At 39.4% G+C, this 19,922-nt stretch overlaps 1 long non-coding RNA gene across 1 annotated transcript; it reads left to right on the top strand.

Moving 5' to 3' along the window:
• On the top strand, window positions 14,712-19,176 carry LOC110435810. Its single transcript, XR_002453656.1, has 4 exons — window positions 14,712-14,834; window positions 14,914-16,076; window positions 16,823-16,981; window positions 18,975-19,176. It is a non-coding gene; the product is annotated as an uncharacterized LOC110435810 (long non-coding RNA).

Genomic DNA, 19,922 nt, shown 5'->3' with positions numbered 1-19,922 from the left:
GTCCATGGGAATCTCTTTAGACATGTCTCAACTATAGTCAATCATCTTTTCTCTTTCACCAAGCACTAGGCAAGGGAATCTCTGAAATGTAACTTTACATTTGGTCCACACCTAGCCTCTACTATACGAGACACTTGATGACACAATGTCTAAAGTGTTGGAAGGCCTAGCATGGGGGTCGGCCGGCCCCCAGTTTGGACAAGTTCTAAAAAAAGTTTTTATGTCTAAAGCAATATTCCCTGTTTAAAGTTGAATTCAAATTTGGAAGTGCTTATGGGGGAGTCGGCCGACCCCCACATGGGGTATCTTCCACTTGCCCTTCTCCCCCTATAAATACCCATGTATTGTGAGCTCAACTCCACACCCAAACCAGCAGAATCATCTCGAGCTCACAATCTCTCTTCTTCTCTCCTTTGTTGCAAGTTCTCACTTAAGTTTAGTCTAGTAGTAGAATCCCAAAACAAAAAAAACCAAAAATGTTTGCCCCTTCTCTCTTGCATAGTACTAGTAGTAGGATCTTGGTTTGCCTCACTTGTGCAGCTAGATGAAGAAGTTACTCACCTCCAGGTTCAAAAAGTCCAAGAAGGGTGAGATTTCTTCCCAAGACTCTCACCACATCGATGAAGGAACCCATTGGAAGAAGGATGAGGAAGAGAGCTACCACCAATTGGTACTCTATGAGCCTCCATCAAGAGTAATAGAGCCCGAGAGCGGCCTCATGTTAAACCAAGAAGAGCTGTAGAAATAAAACACCCTGTGAGCAAGTAGTTTCCAATGCACAAGCATCATCGATCCGGTTCTCTTGGACCGCACAAGTATGAGCACAAAATTTAATGCTATTTTTAGCACAATTGGTTGGGGAGGATTTTGGATAGTTCCCGAACTTGGAATAAAAGTGCTCACCCAAGAATTTCTTGTGTACCTTACAATTAACAATTAATGGGGTAGCATTTTGCATGTTTGGGGAAGAATATAATTTAACTTAGAGCATCTTGAACACCACCCTAGGATGTGAGCACAATTGCCAACTTGATCTAGACCATGCCACTAATGGGTTTAGCAAAAATGACTTTTCGAAAGCAATTTCTGGCTCCAATGACTGCTCTAATCATGCACCCTACCAAATCCATAATCGGACCCTACATTTTCTTCATTACTGGATGTGTATTACTCTTTTTCCTAGAATTAGAGGTCACACCTAAAGTGATGAAGAACTTAAACTACTATATGCAATGGTATGCAAAATTAAAGTCCCACATGTCAAACTGCTAGTGGACTATCGGCTCAACTCCATTGAGCATGGGAAACCCGTCTATTTCACATCATTTATTACTTGTCTAACCGAATCAATGGGTGCACTAGGGCCACATACCTTTGAGTACATTACCTCTACTAGAGATGTTTTAAATGAGGATTTCTTCATTCATATTAATTTGCTCAAAAGAGGTCCAAGGGGTGGACTTAAAATGATCTATCCGGGCCATACGGTTGAAGTTCCACTCCCTTGTGGGAAACATCGGTTGTATGCAAAATGTTGTCTCCAAGAAAATGTTACACACTAACCATTAAATTGGACAAAGAGGAATGGGACCAAAATGTTGCAGGACTACGCAGAGTGACAAGAGGAATGTCACGAGTTGCTCAAATGGAGCAAGGTGATCCCTCGATCCTGCAGGAGAAGAAGTTGAAGAAGGCAATGAGGCAAGCTCTATGGGCATATCAGGGTCCATGGAGAGGCCTCCACGTCCACAGCGCACTCCTCGCCCATGAGTAGGGAGAGGTGCCACCAAAGGATAGAGATGGATGACCTCATCAACAATATGGGCACAATGCACATTGAACAAGAAGCAACATTGCAATTGGCACAACAAAATGCCCAACTTCTACAAGCAATACCAGCTGAGGAAGCACAACGTTGGGTTGGATGGTTCCAACATTACCCACCACCATAGTGAGCAAAAGCCAAGCTTGGGGGAGATCCTCTCCCCCACTATGGTAAGTATTCTATCTTAGCACTTTGCAATCTAGTTATTCATCTTATTGCATTAAAAAAATCGAAAATACCAAAAATATTTGCTTATCTCCCTTAACACATATGCTTCATGAATGTTTAGCTTCCTCATGGAAATGATGACTAGTTACTTTATCAATGTTTCCTTAGTACCTAGTTTACAACTTAGCATTTCTCTGAGTATGGATTACTTAGCTCACTTAAACCATCATGAACCTAAAAACTTTATGGGTTGCAAGTGCTAGAACTAAGTCTAAGTTGTTGAAGGATATGAGATAGTGAGAATAGAGCTGCTATAGTATTGTTGTAAGAATGTTGGATTACCGGAGAATTATTCTTAAAGTGATCAAAACCTTAATTGTTCCTCAATGGTGATAAATTCCTACCACAGCCATATATGCTCTACATGTTTACGAACCTTCCACATAAGCTATTTTCCTTGTGTTGAGTGTTGTAAAGTCTTGTTGACCCTTGTCTAGAGACTTATCATACTCCCAAGATCAAGATCACGCACGCGCCACACATATACATGCTGCTTCTACACTAGAAGTACGCAAAAATATGCCCTCCATTTCCCACCAAATAAAATGCTCCATGCTTGAAGTGTTAGAATATCTCTCCAAATATTGTGTAGTAGATGAGACACAAGAAAAAGGTCTATGAAAAATAAATATATACATATGGGCACATTAAGGTCCATGAAAAAATTGCTAACCCTGCCTCAATAGAAAAACAAAGAGAGAGATATTATCAAATAATGGAGCAACCTAGTCCATTATATACCACACACATGCACATATTGATCTAGGGGTATGACACTTCTCTTCATGGATCCAAGCTTTGACTTTGCAATAAAAGCAAAGTAAGTATGCTATCTCTCCTTATCCCTACCATGAGCTCCACATAAGCTTTTTAGAAGTAGGAAGAACTAAGGAAGGCAACTCTTACCATATGCCTTAGTGAGGAATCATACACCATTTGAGTGACTCGAGAGAACCCTATGAGGAACATTAAGTTTTCTTTTGAAAAATATTACAAAATCTCTGGTATGAAACTTGCTATGAATAAGAAAGTTAGTGCTCAAATCAAACTATTCTATCTTTCAATCACCTAAGACAAAGGAAAAGCCATAAGCGCCATAGAGGACTAAGGTAATATGGGTGAGTTTTTAAGCTAATTTTTTCATTCAAAGACAAGAACTTTGTTGTACACATGGTACTCTTGAAATGTGAGAATAGTAACAATACCTGATCGATCGAGGCTAAGTTTGATTGTTTGCTCAGGATGAGTGTTGACGGTCCTTAATGCTCACATTTAACCATCAACTAATCATGGAAAAGTACTTAAATGCAACCAACACCTAGACTTAGGGTTTTATCTAACAGAATTCCATGAGTTTTGGTGTTTGTATATTTCTGCAGGGGGTTATCAGGAAATACAAAAGAAAGGCCAACACGTCGGGTTTACATAGAGATATTAATGTGCCGCACAATTTTCTATCATCTAGAAGACTCCAGAAGCCACGGGACCGAAGCGGAGGCCGAGAGGGCTCAGGGACAGGGCGCCCGCCCAAGTCCTGAGGGCGCCCGCCCACCTATTCTGCCCAATCAGAGTACAACTCAGGGATCATGCTCCACCGACCTAAAGGATCAAGGATAACCGTTCAATCAATGTTGGTTTGATCCAATTAGTACACTCACGTTCCCTGGGCGATCTTGATCTTAATTAGTACACTCACGTTCCCTGTGGAAAATCGATACTCTAGAATACTCCCGGGTGAAAGCTACATCGATATCCGTGCGCTTGCGGATTTTTCTGTTTGCGTTTAAAATACCCTACAAGCTTTCTGGCGCCGTTGTCGGGGAACGGTAGCTGTGCTAGTTTCGAACCAAGTCGTCCGTGTATCCTTTTTCTTTTCCTTTTTTATCACACTCACCTTACCATTTTCACCACACCACATGGATTTCACTCTAAGCATTAATGAGCATGGAATTTATTTCATAGCCACTTCATTTACTCAATGCTCACATGCAACATCTTCCCTATCTTTTGGTCTCTCCAACCGCACCACATTCGAGATCTCCAACCCCCTCTTCCTTTCTATTTGTAAAAACTTTAAAAGGACGGTTGTCGATGCATATGTCTATAATAAATTTTGCAGATCTCGTTGAGTTGATCTTGATATAGGTCAGCGTTGGAGGGGAAACCACTTCGCCGACATAAATTGATGGTTTCCCAAGGACAAGCTTAGTGTCCTAAAACAAGCACTGATCAGATTGTAACATGAGATTTTAATTATTTACAACATTACCTTGTGTGTTGAGCATATAAGGATAACTGTAAAAAATTCCTTCGGGTATTCTTGTCACTAACATTTTCAGGATTGGAGCAAGAAGATCTGATGAATGACAAGCACAAGGTATGTCCAACCAATCATCATGCAACATTGAATTAAATTCATCCAAACTTGAATTTTGCAAAATTCAAGCTTGGGGGAGTACTTTACATAAAAACATCATTTGCCATGTTGCTATGTTGGTTGTCCCTACCTTTGAGACATGCTCAATCTGTTAAATACTAATCACACTACTTCATCTCCACTTGAGTAGATCTCTATAAATGCTCTCATGCTACCTTTATTTGCTTTAGTATATGTCTAGGTTTGGAGTAGTTTCATTTATCTCTTAATTAAGCGTGGTGCTTAGTTTAGGAATGAAGATCTTACTTCCAAGGGATTTTAAATTAAGCATGATGCTTAGGTTAAAATGCCCTCATAAATCAAATTAGACATGGTGTCTAGGTTGATCTTTGAGCCAATAGTATGCTATAGTAGATATTGGATATTTTGTTGGACTAACCCCTGCAGGAAAACTTTCAATATCGACCTGGGAAGTCCTGAGATAAACCCACATTGGAGACAAAGAGAGAGACACATGAAGTTTAACAATTTACACAAGGAAGACATAGCTCACAAGAGATGATCCATGGAGCGTGCCACAAACATGATGCACAAACGCTAAGAAAGGAAAGCTTCCATAAGGTGATACTGTACCATCACTCTTCAAGTAAGGTAACATCTTAAAGTACTTGACTATCACTTTTATAAGTTTCTCCTTGGTTCTGGCGTTCACATGAATAAAAGAGACAAACATGTATGATTTACAACTCTAGATCAACCAACCCAATCGATTCAACATGTTTAGTCCTTCCACCTTTGTGATTCCACACTCCTAATCATATGAGCTAAAATGTTGCACGCGCAATCTTTGGAAGATATATAAAAAAACAACATAAATATAGATAGATTATCTTTCCATTAGGTTGAGCGATCTGATATGACAAATGCTTTAAATGCTACACTCATGATCTTATTATCCATCAACTTTGTCTTGCTCACTATGCTTAAGGTTAGAGAAGAACAAATACACTTTTGGTTCTGTTGGTGTTTTCCACCAATAGAGCCCATGCACTTGATCTCTGCCTTGTCTCTATGAGTAGGTACACTTCGAGCAGCATATGAAGGAGTTTTATAACTCCCAGACTCCACCAAGTGAAGAACCTAGATCTACGAGCACAAACACACTGGAGATACTGGACACTCAGGCAATCACTGCCCTGAGATGCTTGAGGACGTAACTACTAGAGTAACCCCATTGTGGAAGTAATTACTGACCTTCTGCCGGTCAAGAGAGGCGATCCAGGATGCACCGTCATCCCGATCTCCATCGGCATGGTGGACTTCCTAGAAGCACTCTGCGACTTTGGCTCCAACGTCAACATTATGCCCATGGTACTCTATGAAAAATTCTTTACACATCCTTTATTAGAAACAGCCATGTGTTTGCAGCTTGCAGATCGTACGCTAAGTTTCCCAAAGGGGATATTGAAGAGTCTCTGCGTCCAAATTGGTACCTTGTACGCCCTAGCAGACTTCGTGGTGATAGAGACTGGTACTGATGAGAGGGCACCCATCATTCTAGGGAGGCCATTCCTGAACACCTCGGGAGCTGTCATTTACGCTAGTGCTGCCAAGATCAGTTTCTACATCAAAGGGAGGAAGGAGACATTTTCCTTCAAGAACAAGATTACACAAATCTCAAAGCAATCTCGACATGAACCAAGGAAGAGGATCAACAGGGGGAACAGGAACAAGCAAATGTAGACTGAGTCAGCTAAGATGGTCACTGCAGCTCAAGGAGGTCAAGATCGTCAACTCAAGTCGCCTTTCTTGATCAAGAAGGACGACCCTGGTGTTCCAAGCATCGAGTACACAATCAACGGATATTCTTTTCAGAAGACACTCTACGACACCGGATTTGACGTCAACATAATGGCCGCAGGCACTTATCAGCTCCTGCATGGAACCATGCCCCTACAACCAACATACATTCAGCTCCAGATGATTTTAAGGTTATTGACATGGGAGAAGACGAGTACAATCCACCCATCACCATTGGGAGACTGTTCCTCAGCACCGTTAAAGCAACAATCTACATTGGAACCGGAGAAGTCCACATGCACTTCCCCTCTGAGAAGGTATGCCGCTATTTTACTGACCCTAACTATATAGTTGAAGACTTTAAGCAGGTCAGGACAAGAAGGAGACGACACAACCGCAACCAGAGGAGGCAAATCATCAAGGACGGATGGACAGACTATGAAGGAGAAATGGTAAGACCTGAAGACATATAGCTTGAACAGAACTGTCCTGAGGAGATCGTAGCACCGAGTCAGGTGTGTAGAGAGAAGATAGTTATACATGAAGAGTACGCGCCGTCGGAACCACCGACTACGCTATCTAGCGAATTCCAGGATGATTGAGAAAACAGAGAGTCCCGTTCGGAGGACTTAAAAACACCGTACGCCTTGCCAAGAGGTAAACTTGGTAGTTATCTTTTTCCTTTCAATTATTTTGCTTAGTTAATCAGGTTCATATCATGTTGAAAAGAAAATAAAAATGTTAAAAATAGTAAGCCCCATGTGAGTATGCTCATGGCATAAAACCCATAAGTACATTCACTGTGGTGGCATAAAAATGAAATAAATATATTCTTGTCCTAAAAATAAAAATATAAAAATAAATTTATGATCCTACCAAAGAGAGTAATATTTATTAGAGGAAGCTCAACATGACTGTTAGGCCAGATATATTATGCTAACACTTAACTAGTTCCACAAAGCTTTGTTGTCTATTTGAGCTCCATAGAATTCAAGGATCAAAGAAGACTAGCAGACGGAGGACATCCTAATCGCTGTCAGGGTGCTGCCGACATTCGAATACACCTCCGCCACCTGCTAGCTACATCACAAGGAATTACGTCAAAATCCAGCTTGGGGGAGAGCACCCCCATTTATCCAGCTAAGTGTTCTACTCATGTTTATACTTTACTCTAATAATAAAAAGATGCATAATCATATAAACTCAAATAAAGATTTTGTGCTTATATATATATATCTTTGCTTAGTTTGCTAAATAAATAAATAAATAAAGTTTGCTATGAACCCTCATGATAAGCTCTCACATGGAAATGATGAATAGTTGCTCTGCTATGACTAATTCTCAAAATTGAAATCTCTCTCAAGTTTAGGCATGACTGTTATTAATTAAGTTTTGCTCTAAACCTAAACTTGTGGGAAGAGTACTTGATCTGAAGTCTAAGTTGTTAACGGATACGATATGGGAAGGTTGAGCTGCTGTTTATCTGTTCCTAGAGATGCTAGAATTCTGGAGAATTTTATCTTTGAAAATCTTTAAAATATCACATGATGAGTTACTGTATGATGAGAGTTTAAATTCCTACCACAGCCATATATGCATGCTTGCTAGACTTTGAGCCACACATTTACTTTACTACTTATGAGCATTGAGTGTGGTCAAGCTGTGTAGACCCTTAGGAGCTTGTCATGTGGTTAAGTCAAGATTCACTTGCACGTTCACTCACACATGCTGCTTCTACTCTGGAAGTATGCATCCACATACATCCATCCATTTCCATCTCGAGAACCACCCAAAAATATTCTACTCCTAATCCGGGAGAGAATAGCCAAAAATATTTCTGTTTTTCCCCTGTGAAATAAATGCTCAAGTTATCTTGTTACTACCACTTGCTATATTATCTCATGAGATGAGTGCTCTAAAAAAAGAGAGAAAAAAAAGTATACGAGGAAATAAAAAGGGGCAAGTGCCCGGAACCACGAAAGAAAGAAAAAGTGAGACGAGATGTAAAAATGGACAAGTGTCCGACAGTAGAATTAGGGGTACAAGATACCCACCTGAGAGGAAAGAAAAAGAAAATATAGAGCATCTCATTCTCCTCAAAAAGTTTCAAAAGAGCAAGAAAGGTATGTATCCCCTCAAAAGAGCACAAGTAGAATTAGACTTTCACCATTGTTATCACCATCATCACTATACACCATTCATTTGCCACACATGCACATCTTGATTTGATTTATTGACTTGTTTCTCTGGATCCATGGTTTGACTATGCAATAAATGTCTTGTAAGTATGTATTAGCTGTCTCCCACCTATGAGCTCCAGATATCGAAAGCCTTATTAGAGTAGGGTGAGAGAGAAGGCAATGTCACTATGCCTCATACCAAAATACCACATACTTTGAGAGAAGGCATACACCTTTATTGCCTTGGTAAGGATCCAGAAATACCACAAAAGAGAGACTAGAGAGAGTCATACAAGGAATCTCTGAGTTTTATTTGAAAATCTGCAAAAACTCCAGAGCTATAGTTAATCGAAGAACAAGAGACATGGTGCTTGACTAGACCGTTCTGTCTTTTAACTGCTCAAGACACAAGTGACGGTTACAAGCCCCATGGTGGAAGGTAAAATGAGTAAGTTTAAATCTTAACAGTTTACCCTAACCTAGAGATGAGATCTTGTTTGAACGCATTGTTGGGTATTCTTAACATCATTACCAAAAGTAGACTAAGTTCTCTAAATCTAGTAACAGTGCCAAAAATGCCAAACCTATCCCTCACACCACTTAAGCCAAGTTGTCATCCCCAGCATGATATAAGAGACGCGGTATTGAAATATGCAATTGCTCTTCTAAATAAATAATGAATGGGATCTGCAAGCGCACAGATTAATACCGATGCAGCATTTTAACCGGGAAGTATTCCAGGTATCGTTATTTATATTTTTACCACTGGGAAGGGATTAGAAATCATCACTATTGATTACAGAATAGAATATGAGATTGAGCATCTATCATTGCATGTATAATTGAGAACATTATATCTAACTCTTCATACAGGGATAAGTGTCACATAAAAGATATATGAAATAATAATAGTGATAAGGATAACTAATCTGATCTAGCCACATATTAAATATGATAAGCACCTCAATTAGATACTCTAGAAAGTCATTAGCATGGTATTAGAACGAACTACAAGAATATTCCCTAAGTTATTCTCAACTATATAGTCTAGCATTATCATAGTTAGTGCAAGCATACTTAGCGATCATTGCGAGACAAGACTACGCCCATGCATAGTGATATTAGCAAGGAATATGAGAAACATAGCAATCACTCCCCTGTAATAATGTTGCTCTGCCAGCCCAATACACGAGAGGGGGACTATATAAGAATCAATGAAGCTGTCACTATCACGAACCACCCCACGATCTGGCATATTGGGTACAATCGCAGATAAATACGGTATAAGCACCACGCCTACACAATATCTATCATTTACCCATGGATCCGATGGATAAATTCTATACGATCCTAAGCATGTATATAGATCCAATCTAACTAAGCCAAGTACATAACTATGATAAACTAAGAACAATATAATCTTGAATATAAGCAAGTAGAGCAAAGTCATAAGCAATATATTGAAGTAGAACAAAGTCATATTCATAATATTGAAGAACAAAGATAATTAGAAAGCAATTAGAAGCACAATTAGAGAATTACCAAGAATCCTCTTGACAGATCCGGAAACCAATCGAAGATTGACTCCTTCTAGTTCTAATCCTATGTAGCTATGCTAATCTAGATGTCTAATTGATGTGGTGGCTCTAATCTTGATCAGAGGCTTCTTCTCCCTTGATGGAACAATGAATTAGGGTTGAGAGGCTCTCTCCTCCAGGGGCCAGGGGGTCTGGTTTTATAGTCCCTTCAAGTGAATATGGGCCCTTGGATCAAACCGACACAGATTGTATGGTTTAGATTCATCCTTTAGGTCGGTGGAGATCTCCCGCAAAGCAGAGTCCTGATTGGACTTGGGGGCAGGGCGGGCGCCCAGTAGGACAGGGCGGGCGCCCTGTCTCTGGCCCCGTTTTGCCTCCGCTTCGGTCTCGTGGCTTCTGGAGTCTTCTAGATGTAAGATAATTGCGCAGCACGTTAATATCTTTACGTAATCCTGACATGTGGGCCTTTCTTCCATATTTCCTGATAACCCCCTGCAGAAATAGACAAACACCAAAACTCGTGGAATTCTGTCAGATAAATCCCTAAGTCTAGATCTTGATTTCATTTGGATCCTTTTCTTTATTTATTTGATAATTAAATTTGATACTTAAGGACCGTCAACACGCATGTATCTTTAAGGTATGAAACCACTGCAGAAACTCTTGAGTCCATCTTTGCTCAGGGACGAGCAAAGGTTAAGCTTGGGGGAGCTTAATGACGGTCCTTAATGCTCACATTTAACCATCAACTAATCATGGAAAAGGACTTAAATGCAACCAACACCTAGACTTAGGGTTTTATCTGACAGAATTCCACGAGTTTTGGTGTTTGTCTATTTCTGCAGGGGGTTATCAGGAAATACGGAAGAAAGGCCCACACGTCGGGTTTACATAGAGATATTAACGTGCCGCGCAATTTTCTATCATCTAGAAGACCCCAGATGCCACGGGACCGAAGCGGAGGCCGAGAGGGCTCAGGGACAGGGCGCCCGCCCAAGTCCTGAGGGCGCCCGCCCACCTATTCTGCCCAATCAGAGTACAACTCGGGGATCATGCTCCACCGACCTAAAGGATCAAGGATAACCGTTCAATCAATGTCAGTTTGATCCAACGGCCCATATTCACTTGAAGGGACTATAAAACCAGACCCCCTGGCACCTAGAGATCATACCTCTTCTACAGAATCAAAGCTAGGGTTTCAATTCTTCATCCAAGTAGAGAGGATCCCTCTAGTTCTTCTAGTTCTACCTCTAGTTCATCTAGTTCTAGTTCTAGTTCATCTAGTTCTAGTTCTAGTTCTAGTTAGTTCTAGTTCTAATCTAGAAAACAGGGAGAGAGAAGAGGAGAGCGGAGGTGGAGCTGGATATGTCGGATCTTCCTCAACATTGTACTTTTGCAGCAACTGGTTCGTTCTTCATCGTTCTCCAGGTTCTTCAATTCATAATTCCTGAGTTCTTTAATTACTTTTATTTACATTCAAGTTATTTATTGGATTCCCGCTTGCATCAAGTGCTCTAATCTTTGAAACATTAGAGTAGTAATTAATAGATTAGACGTGGTGTTTAGTCTTGCAATTACCTGGAATTGCACCCAATCCTGCAGATTGTTGTGGTAGCCTTAGGGTAGTGACAGCCCTAACGGTCGACGTATTCCACCTCGTTCGGATCGGTGTTTGTAGGACCGTAGTCAGACCTTCCTAGCCCCCTTCTCATCTCTTTCTATAGTTTGTGCTCTGATGTCCCGAAATAGATAATCTTGAAGTAATTCTTGATTCTTAGATCAATTAGAGAACTCTCAGGAAACTTCCTCTCTTCCCACCAAAAATACTTATATAGTTATCCTTGGGCGATCTTGATCTTAATTAGTACACTCATGTTCCCTGTGGAAAATCGATACTCTGGAATACTCCCGGGTGAAAGCTACATCGGTATCCGTGCGCTTGCGGATTTTTCTGTTTGCGTTTAAAATACCCAACAATGAGCAAAGGTTAAGCTTGGGGGAACTTGTTGATGGTGGATATACCATAGAAATCCACATTCAAAATACCGTCAACATGTCTCGGTTTCAAGGAAGAATAGCATGACATGAACATATTTTATCAATAAATGGTTCCACTTGTACTCTTAAGCTTCTTATGATAGATAGCAGAAAACTCAGCTTGGGAGGTCCCACATAGGGGGTCGGGCGACCCCACTATGGGCCCACCTTGAGCTGAGCTTCAAGCATGATCCATGTGATGATCCTTGGAGTCCATTTCCACCTTCATATCAAAGTATATTTCCATTCAATGGTGAAAGATTGTTTCACTTGGATCCATGGACCCACATGGAAGCAAGCAACATGATAAGATGTTACCAAATGTTGGAGGCAGTTCACATGATAGATGGGGACACCTTCTAGAATCTCTGGTTGGGCCCAGCTCTCACTGAGAGGGTTAGCCGATCGCCTCCTTGTGGCGTTCTAAGTTGGTTGGCTCCTCACCAACTTGGACATGCTTCCCACATGATTGTTTGCCACAAACCGTCCATCTATGGCGGTTACAAGGTCTGTTCATCTAAAGGTGCATGGAGCACATATATCGCTGACATGGCACCCCCTCTCCTTCCTCTATAAATAGAGGCTGCCTCCACCCTTGAGAAGCATCCCTAGCATCCAAGAGACAAAGAAGGTCCCAAGATCCTTAGGATCCATACGTAGCAAGAGTAGTAGTAGTTAGTCTAGAGTGGGAGTTAGAGTTGAGTCAAGCGAAGCTCGAGGTCTCCGAAGTCGTCTTCTGGAGAGTCTGGTATAGCTCTTGTACCTTTCCTTTTTTGTAAGACTTTCCTTCTATCAATATATTATTCTTTCTTTACTTTACTTAGTATTTACTTAAGTATTTACTTAGTGCAAGTCTATAGTTGCTATAGTCCTGTTGTGTACTTGTCTTAGTAGTGTAATTGTCTTAGTTGGAGTGGTTTCCTATACCAACTCCTTATGTGTGTATCATTGTCTTATCTTGCATAGGAGCTTTAGCTATCTGCGCATTAGCTAGAGTTGTGAGAGTTAGTGTAAGTGCGGTGCTTAGACTAAGGCTCACCGTTGGTGGCCGCTAGTTTGAACGGACAGTAGGAGCGCATTGGCGGGAAGTGACAGGTCCTGCTTGGCATTAGGATTTCTCCTCACGTACAAACTAGTTCTTTAAAACGCAGGGCCCCCATTAGAGTATAGTCGCTTTAGTAGGGGTTTTGTCTCCTATTTTCTTGGTTATCCCCCTCACACAAGTTGTAGGAGTCATTCTAGCTAAGTTAGTTATCTATTAGGATTAAGTCCATAGGAGTAAAGTTAGATATATAGGAGTCCTATACTCACTCGTTGTCCTTCCACCTAGCTAACTCTCTACCTGTTATCTTAGATTAGATTCTTTGCTACCTTACATATCTACCCTTCCTATCATTTACTTACCCTCCTTCTTCACTAGTCGATACTAGATTATAGTAGACATAAGGATCTCTCTTCCCTTTTATTAAACATTCCTAGCACTTCTTTCCCTTGGGATAAAGCAAATAACGATACCTTGGAATACTCATCCTCAGTGAAGTGCTACATCGGTATATTCTGTGCGCTTGTGGAATAATCCAATAGGCATAAGAAGTACCCATACAGGCATTTCTAGTGCCATTGCTGAGAGTAGATTTAAAACTCTATTCTTAGTAGCGACGCTAAGATTTACCCATAAGCATTTGTGGCGTCGTTGCTGGGTAGTAGATTTAAAACTCTATTCTTAGTAGCGACGCTAAGATTTGTCAACAATGGGACTCAGATGCTTGCATTGAATTTATGAGCCCAAGATTTGTTACCCTAGTCACTCGAAAGCATTTATAGGTGGTTGTGCGTTGTTTTTGCCAACATCTATGTCTATATGACATTTCCAAGAAAACATAGGCGACTACACAAAAAACAACATTGTTCGACTCTAAAGCCCCAACCTCACCTCTAAAATATGTGCACCACAAAAAACATTTTGTACGTCTTGGACTACCTTCTTCTAGAAGTGTACTTAAATTCTTGCCATTTGCTAGCTCTCCTTCCTCATTGAAAAGCCTTGCATTGTTCCTTGTTTCTCCCTCTTGAGTTTTTGAGCTTGCTTTGTGTATACTTAACCTTTCTTGCTATATGTTCTTTGTGTTGATCTAGTTTATTCTACTTTGTCATCTAATATCAAAAAGAAACATCTCTATTACTAACCTTGGGGATTGAGAAGATAGTCACTTCCATTAGTGGGGATGGCTATATATAGAGTGTCTCATGGGTCATATGCTGCTCTTGAATTGGAAGTGGAGTATTTGAAGCATTGATTTTGATCAAGTGAAGCTGATGCTTCAAGTTTGTGCTTTAGTGAAAACGTCAGCCAACTACAACTCTGAGGGCACATATTAAATATAAATAGTTTTCTAATGACATTGAAAAGTGTAAAGAATGCATCGACACTAATATGATTTTTACGTTCATGCTTCATATATAGGATCATTGACAATTTGTAAGACTCTTGTATTATCATAGGGAAGAGGTGTGACAACATCACAAGAAATGCCAAAATCATCCAACAACCATCAAAGTCATACAATCTTTGTAAGCTGATGTTCCCACCTCAAAATGAACTAAGAAAAAAAAGTCTCCCAACATTAGAAAAAGTTGCATGAACTTCGTAAGCCCCTACCATTAGGACTATGACTACTCTCTCACCAAGTCATATACAGTGACGCAGAAAGCGAAGAGAGCAGAGGTCAATTTGATGCAACTCAATACATTGATTGCAAAAATAGGTCTTACAAAGGAAGGCCTCATCATGGAGAGAGGATCGCCAGCAAGAGCCTAGTGCATTGATCAATGGAAGATCTATAAATATGGTAGGAGTCTTGTCAACCCTGACTCCTTTGCATCACTATGTACACAAATATACTTATTAAACCAATGGTACTTATTTAGATGCATGTAGCAAGTGCGAGCAATGGATTCTTCTCAAAGTTAAACAAGAGCATTACTTCCATGGTGATGACGTTCTAGATGTTGAGTTTAATGAATTACACCAACTATTCCACCAGGAGGCTCTTGACAAATGTCTCCTCAGCGGCTGGTGTCTACAGTGATTCTGTCTATAATTGAAGTCACTTGTTTGTTACTACCTCCATCCATTTATCAGAGTCATCTTAGCGAAAAATTCTCTAAGAAACAGAGTTATCTAAGCTAGGGACCACTATTTTCATCTTTTTCCAAGCACATGTGGCTCCACTCACTGGTCTAATTAAGTCAACCATCTGCATGCATCTCCTTTCACTGGCCGAATTAATTTCCCCTTGATCACTGCGTATGCCCCTAAAATGACTCCGATAAATGGATGGAGGGAGTAGTTCATTGTCTATATATAATTATCCTCACACTATATTTATTTATACTATATATGTGCAGACATCAGATACTAAACCTTAAAAACAATGGGGTCTTCGATATTGGTTTCATGGATCCATATATCATATTCAATGACAATATTACTAAATGGCCACATCAAGTGGAGAAGAATATGTTGAAGTTCTTAGATAACCAACATCACAAGACAACGATACTCTTACCTTCCAACTTCGAGTGAGTGTTGATTGTAATTAATGGGTTTTCCAAATGTGTATAAATATGCAACTTTCACTAGTTACCGGTGATTGTCATTGATCTTTCCAAAAGTCATATAAAAAATTGACTCAGTGAGGAAACCCCAATTAGAGTATCAATATATGATAGATCTTCTTTAGAGGTAATTTTGGTCTCGCACACTATACGTTTTATGCCATTTTATTGAGATATCATGGGGAATAGCTCCATTTATTTATTTTCTTGGGCAATGTTTGGGCTCTGTTCACTAAGAATAACCATGGTGATTGGAAGGTGCCATTGGATATAGTCAAATACCCAGTAAGTACTAGCTAGGTCCCCGCATCTTTATTTATTTCAATTGATTATTATCATTCTTGATTGGTTGATGAATCTTTTTGGCATAAAGTAGTGTCTGTTGCAGGAAAACAGAAATAATTTTTGTGGATACTACATTTTGCGAGTTCCTCATACAGTACTCATTGAAAACAAGTGAAGAGATCCTCGAAGTACGTAAAAGTATACACAATTTATTTATTACCATTGTGTTGATATAGCGAAAAAATTCTCTAAGACATGATTACAAGCTTTTATTACTTTATGTACATATAATGTACGTACAAGCTTTTGAAATATTTGTATAATTTCATACATGTTATCATGTTATTTATGTATATATATAATATTTGGACGAAAACTTATACATATGGATGTATTTAGTAGCTTAGAATTTGTATACAAAAAGGTAAATGCAACAAAAATGAATTGAATTGAAAAGAAATCATAAAAGGAAAAATACATTTAGTACCGGTTGACAATACCAACCGAGACTAAATGTCCAGACTCGGAGCATGCTCTAGAGGTCTTTTAGTTCCAATTGGTATTGACAACCGGGACTAGAGGTCCACTTTCAGTCTTGATTTTCTAACCTGGGACTAAAGGCTTTAGTGTCAGATTCATAGTCCCAGTTTTGAAATCCTCGGGACTGAAGGAGTTCCCCAACCAAAACTGATGCTCAGTCCTACACAAGTGGCCGCTCTTATTGCCATGATCAGAAGAACACCTTAGCAATCCATTAACGTTGGACAATATGTTGTTATTTTCTTCTACATGCATGTATGTCGTGCTACATACACACAACACCGTATCCGTATGCTGTAATTAATTCGAATGGAAACAAGAAAAGTAAGGAGACTGCTTCTACCTCCTAGTAGTAAATCTTTAAAGCTTATCTCATTGGCTGCTGGTCCATTAGGATTCAGGAATCAGCAGTCCTGGCATGGAGCAGGCACAGGATAATTTGGATCAATCTCCATTAATAGTGTTAGCCGCAGCACATGCAGTTGCTGGGCCGGTGTCACACGCCCTTCATATGCCTAACAATCATACAAATCAGTCTAGCTCAGATTGCCAGGTACGTACTGATCCATCAGGTCTGACATGTTTGTACATTCAAAGCACAGTAGTGATCTGGTTGGGTAATTGAATCACCAGCGTTGGTGTTGGACCATTTCAATTTTAAATCATGGCCTCATGGGCAGCTTGATCGTCTATCATCTTCCTGCATTACGGCCTTGTTTAGTTCCTTAAAAATTTTGCAAATTTTTTCAGATTCCCTGTCACATCGAATCTTTAAACGTATGCATGAAGTATTAAATATAGATAAAAATAAAAACTAATTGCACAGTTTGGTCGAAATTGACGAGACGAATCTTTTGAGCATAATTAGTCTATAATTAGACAATATTTGTCAAATACAAACGAAAGTGCCACTATTCCTATTTTGCAAAACTTTTTGGAAGTAAACAAGGCCTACGCTTCTCTGCTTGCCGGGCGTTCTGGACTGGATTAATGCATCCCTCTGCTCTGAAACAACGGTTGTCACAAGACTGCACGGGGCCACAAGGGGCACCCTATTCGGCGGCTTCGCCTAGCTAGGGCTGCTGTCTATTGTTCGTTTGTCCTTGTTGGACCCTTCATTGCCACATTCAACCTAGCTATTTGAGGAGACAAGCGAATATATGCTTAGAAAAGTATTTCCTCCATTCTAAATTATAAGACGTTCTACCTTTTCTAGTGTAGATTTTGTTATACATTTAGACATCATATCTAGAAACATAATAAAAAATAATATATTTAGAAAAGCTAAAACGTTAAAATTTTGAAATGGAGGAAATAACAAAAAAAGTTCTTTTTTTTGCGAATAACAAAAAAAAGGTTTTGGTGGACTACTCGGTTTATTAGCTAGTTCTCGTTGCTTAATTTTTGGTACAAACAACAAGAAACTGGAGGAGGAAAATTCGATCACTCGCATTAGTGAGGAAAATCTTGACAGCATTCCCATAGTTAACAATTCCCACCCTTTTCTTCCTCCTCTTATCACCACCACCAAAAACCATACACTGCAGTTGCTGCATGTAGAAATATGCAGAGCTGGTCCTAAAAAAACATGTAGAAGCAAATAAAATTGATGTACCAAAAAAGTCAAAACGGCTTATAATTTAAAACGTAGGGAGTATTACCATATCTCAATTTCAACAAGATGCTCATATTATATATTACAGAACCATGCAACCGACCAGCCAAACATTAAATCAACTAAGACATCCATGTATTATCATATTGAAGGAGTCAATCCACCATATTTGGTGGCATAATAATACGGGGACTCATCTATGAATGTAATGACATCAATACCTTTCATATTTAGCCATTTCATAAAGCTAATGTAGTCTTTCATCATATATCCTTCTTTACCATAAAAGTGACATCCTTATGGGACATGGGTCTTTGCCATTTGCATTGGCACCTTTTTATAGTTTAATTCTGCTGTGATTGTGTATTTATTCTTGAATTTTTATTTCTCTTCTTCTCAGAGTGATTGAATTGATTATTGATGTGATCAATCCTTTTAATCTTAATCGCGCCTTTCTTCTTGTACTACACAGCCATATCATTTCATCAATGCCCAACTTTACTTTTGTAGCATTGTAGATATGTAGTTGATAGTAAATGGAGAAAACTCTAGAGGCAAAGATGACATAATAAAATGGACAAGAAAATCATAAAGAGTTCCGCCATCTCTATTGCCTTGAAGTTTTGGAACAATGTGACGATTTTCATAATCTGCTCCCTTAGGCTTCCAGATCTTATCACTACCAAGTCTCTTGATGAGAGTGGTTGCATAGACCTTAAAGGAGCCTTTGAATTCATCCTTCACTTTGCGATAGTAATCCTTAGCAGTTTGGGAGTCTAAAATAGCACCCCTTATGCTATCAATGACATGATGGAGCTCTTACTGACCATGAGTCACTTATGATTTAATTTGATTGTCTCGCTTGTCCTTCTCAATGTCATACTTCCTTTTTAAAGTATCATAATTCTCATCTCCTCCTTATGCGCATCAGGTGGATGTTTATGGAGATCATAAGCAACATGTAGTAGAGTTAGTATTATCTCAATTTTTTCTTTCCATGAAGCATAGTTGCTTCCATTAAGTTGCTGAATGCTGTTAATTGTACCAGCAATTTGAGAGGCATTAGATGCTACATAGAAAGAAAATATTTAGTATGCATCGTTGTAAACTTGTTCGCTTGAGCTTATCAGCCGAATCTGTCAGCCATTCAACAGTGTTTTTCTCTGATAACAAATCAACTAACAATACTTATGCCATGACTTATTAGCCAAACGAACAAGTATCAGCTTCATCCAGAACAATAAATACAAGGCACACCTCATTAAATTCCATGTATAAATTTCTTTTCTTAATCTAGTCCATATAAGCTTTGGCCAGAAATGAACAAGACCAATAAGAAATTTGTGATCGAATATTTATCAATTAGCTTTAGTCGAATGACAAATATTAGCCACACGTAATAAGAAAATTGATTATATATAAACTTGACTAGCAGAGGCAACAAAACTATTATATAAGTGTAAAACATATAAAAATGCCTTAAAATAATAACTCAAACATAAGCGAGCAGTTAATACGAATAATTCCATCCATGGGTTCTAGACCACCATAGTAAAAATCAGGAGTTCAATCAAGTAATAGTAAAAAGTTGTAATTGTAGAAAAACTAATCATTTTAGCGCATAACTTTGCATTAAGACCGGTCAATATCATTAGTTTCTGAGCCTGTTTAAACGCCATGCCCACCTTCCTGGGCCTAAAGTCCTGCAACCTGGGCCTAGGTGTGAAGGACAAGGCCCCGTGGGAGCCTGCTCGGCCCAAGCCGTTGTTGCCGAGAACTGCACGCACAGTTGATGCACGATCCGACGGTCGAAGATGCTCCTGCATAGATCAAAACTGTGCTTTGCCGCAGATCAAGATTTGAATTTTTATTTTATTTT

This window comes from Sorghum bicolor, chromosome 5 (genome assembly GCF_000003195.3).
Source record: "Sorghum bicolor cultivar BTx623 chromosome 5, Sorghum_bicolor_NCBIv3, whole genome shotgun sequence".
NCBI lineage: Eukaryota > Viridiplantae > Streptophyta > Magnoliopsida > Poales > Poaceae > Sorghum > Sorghum bicolor.
Note: the sequence above shows the minus strand (reverse complement) of the source record. Positions and strands in the feature narration are given on the sequence as shown.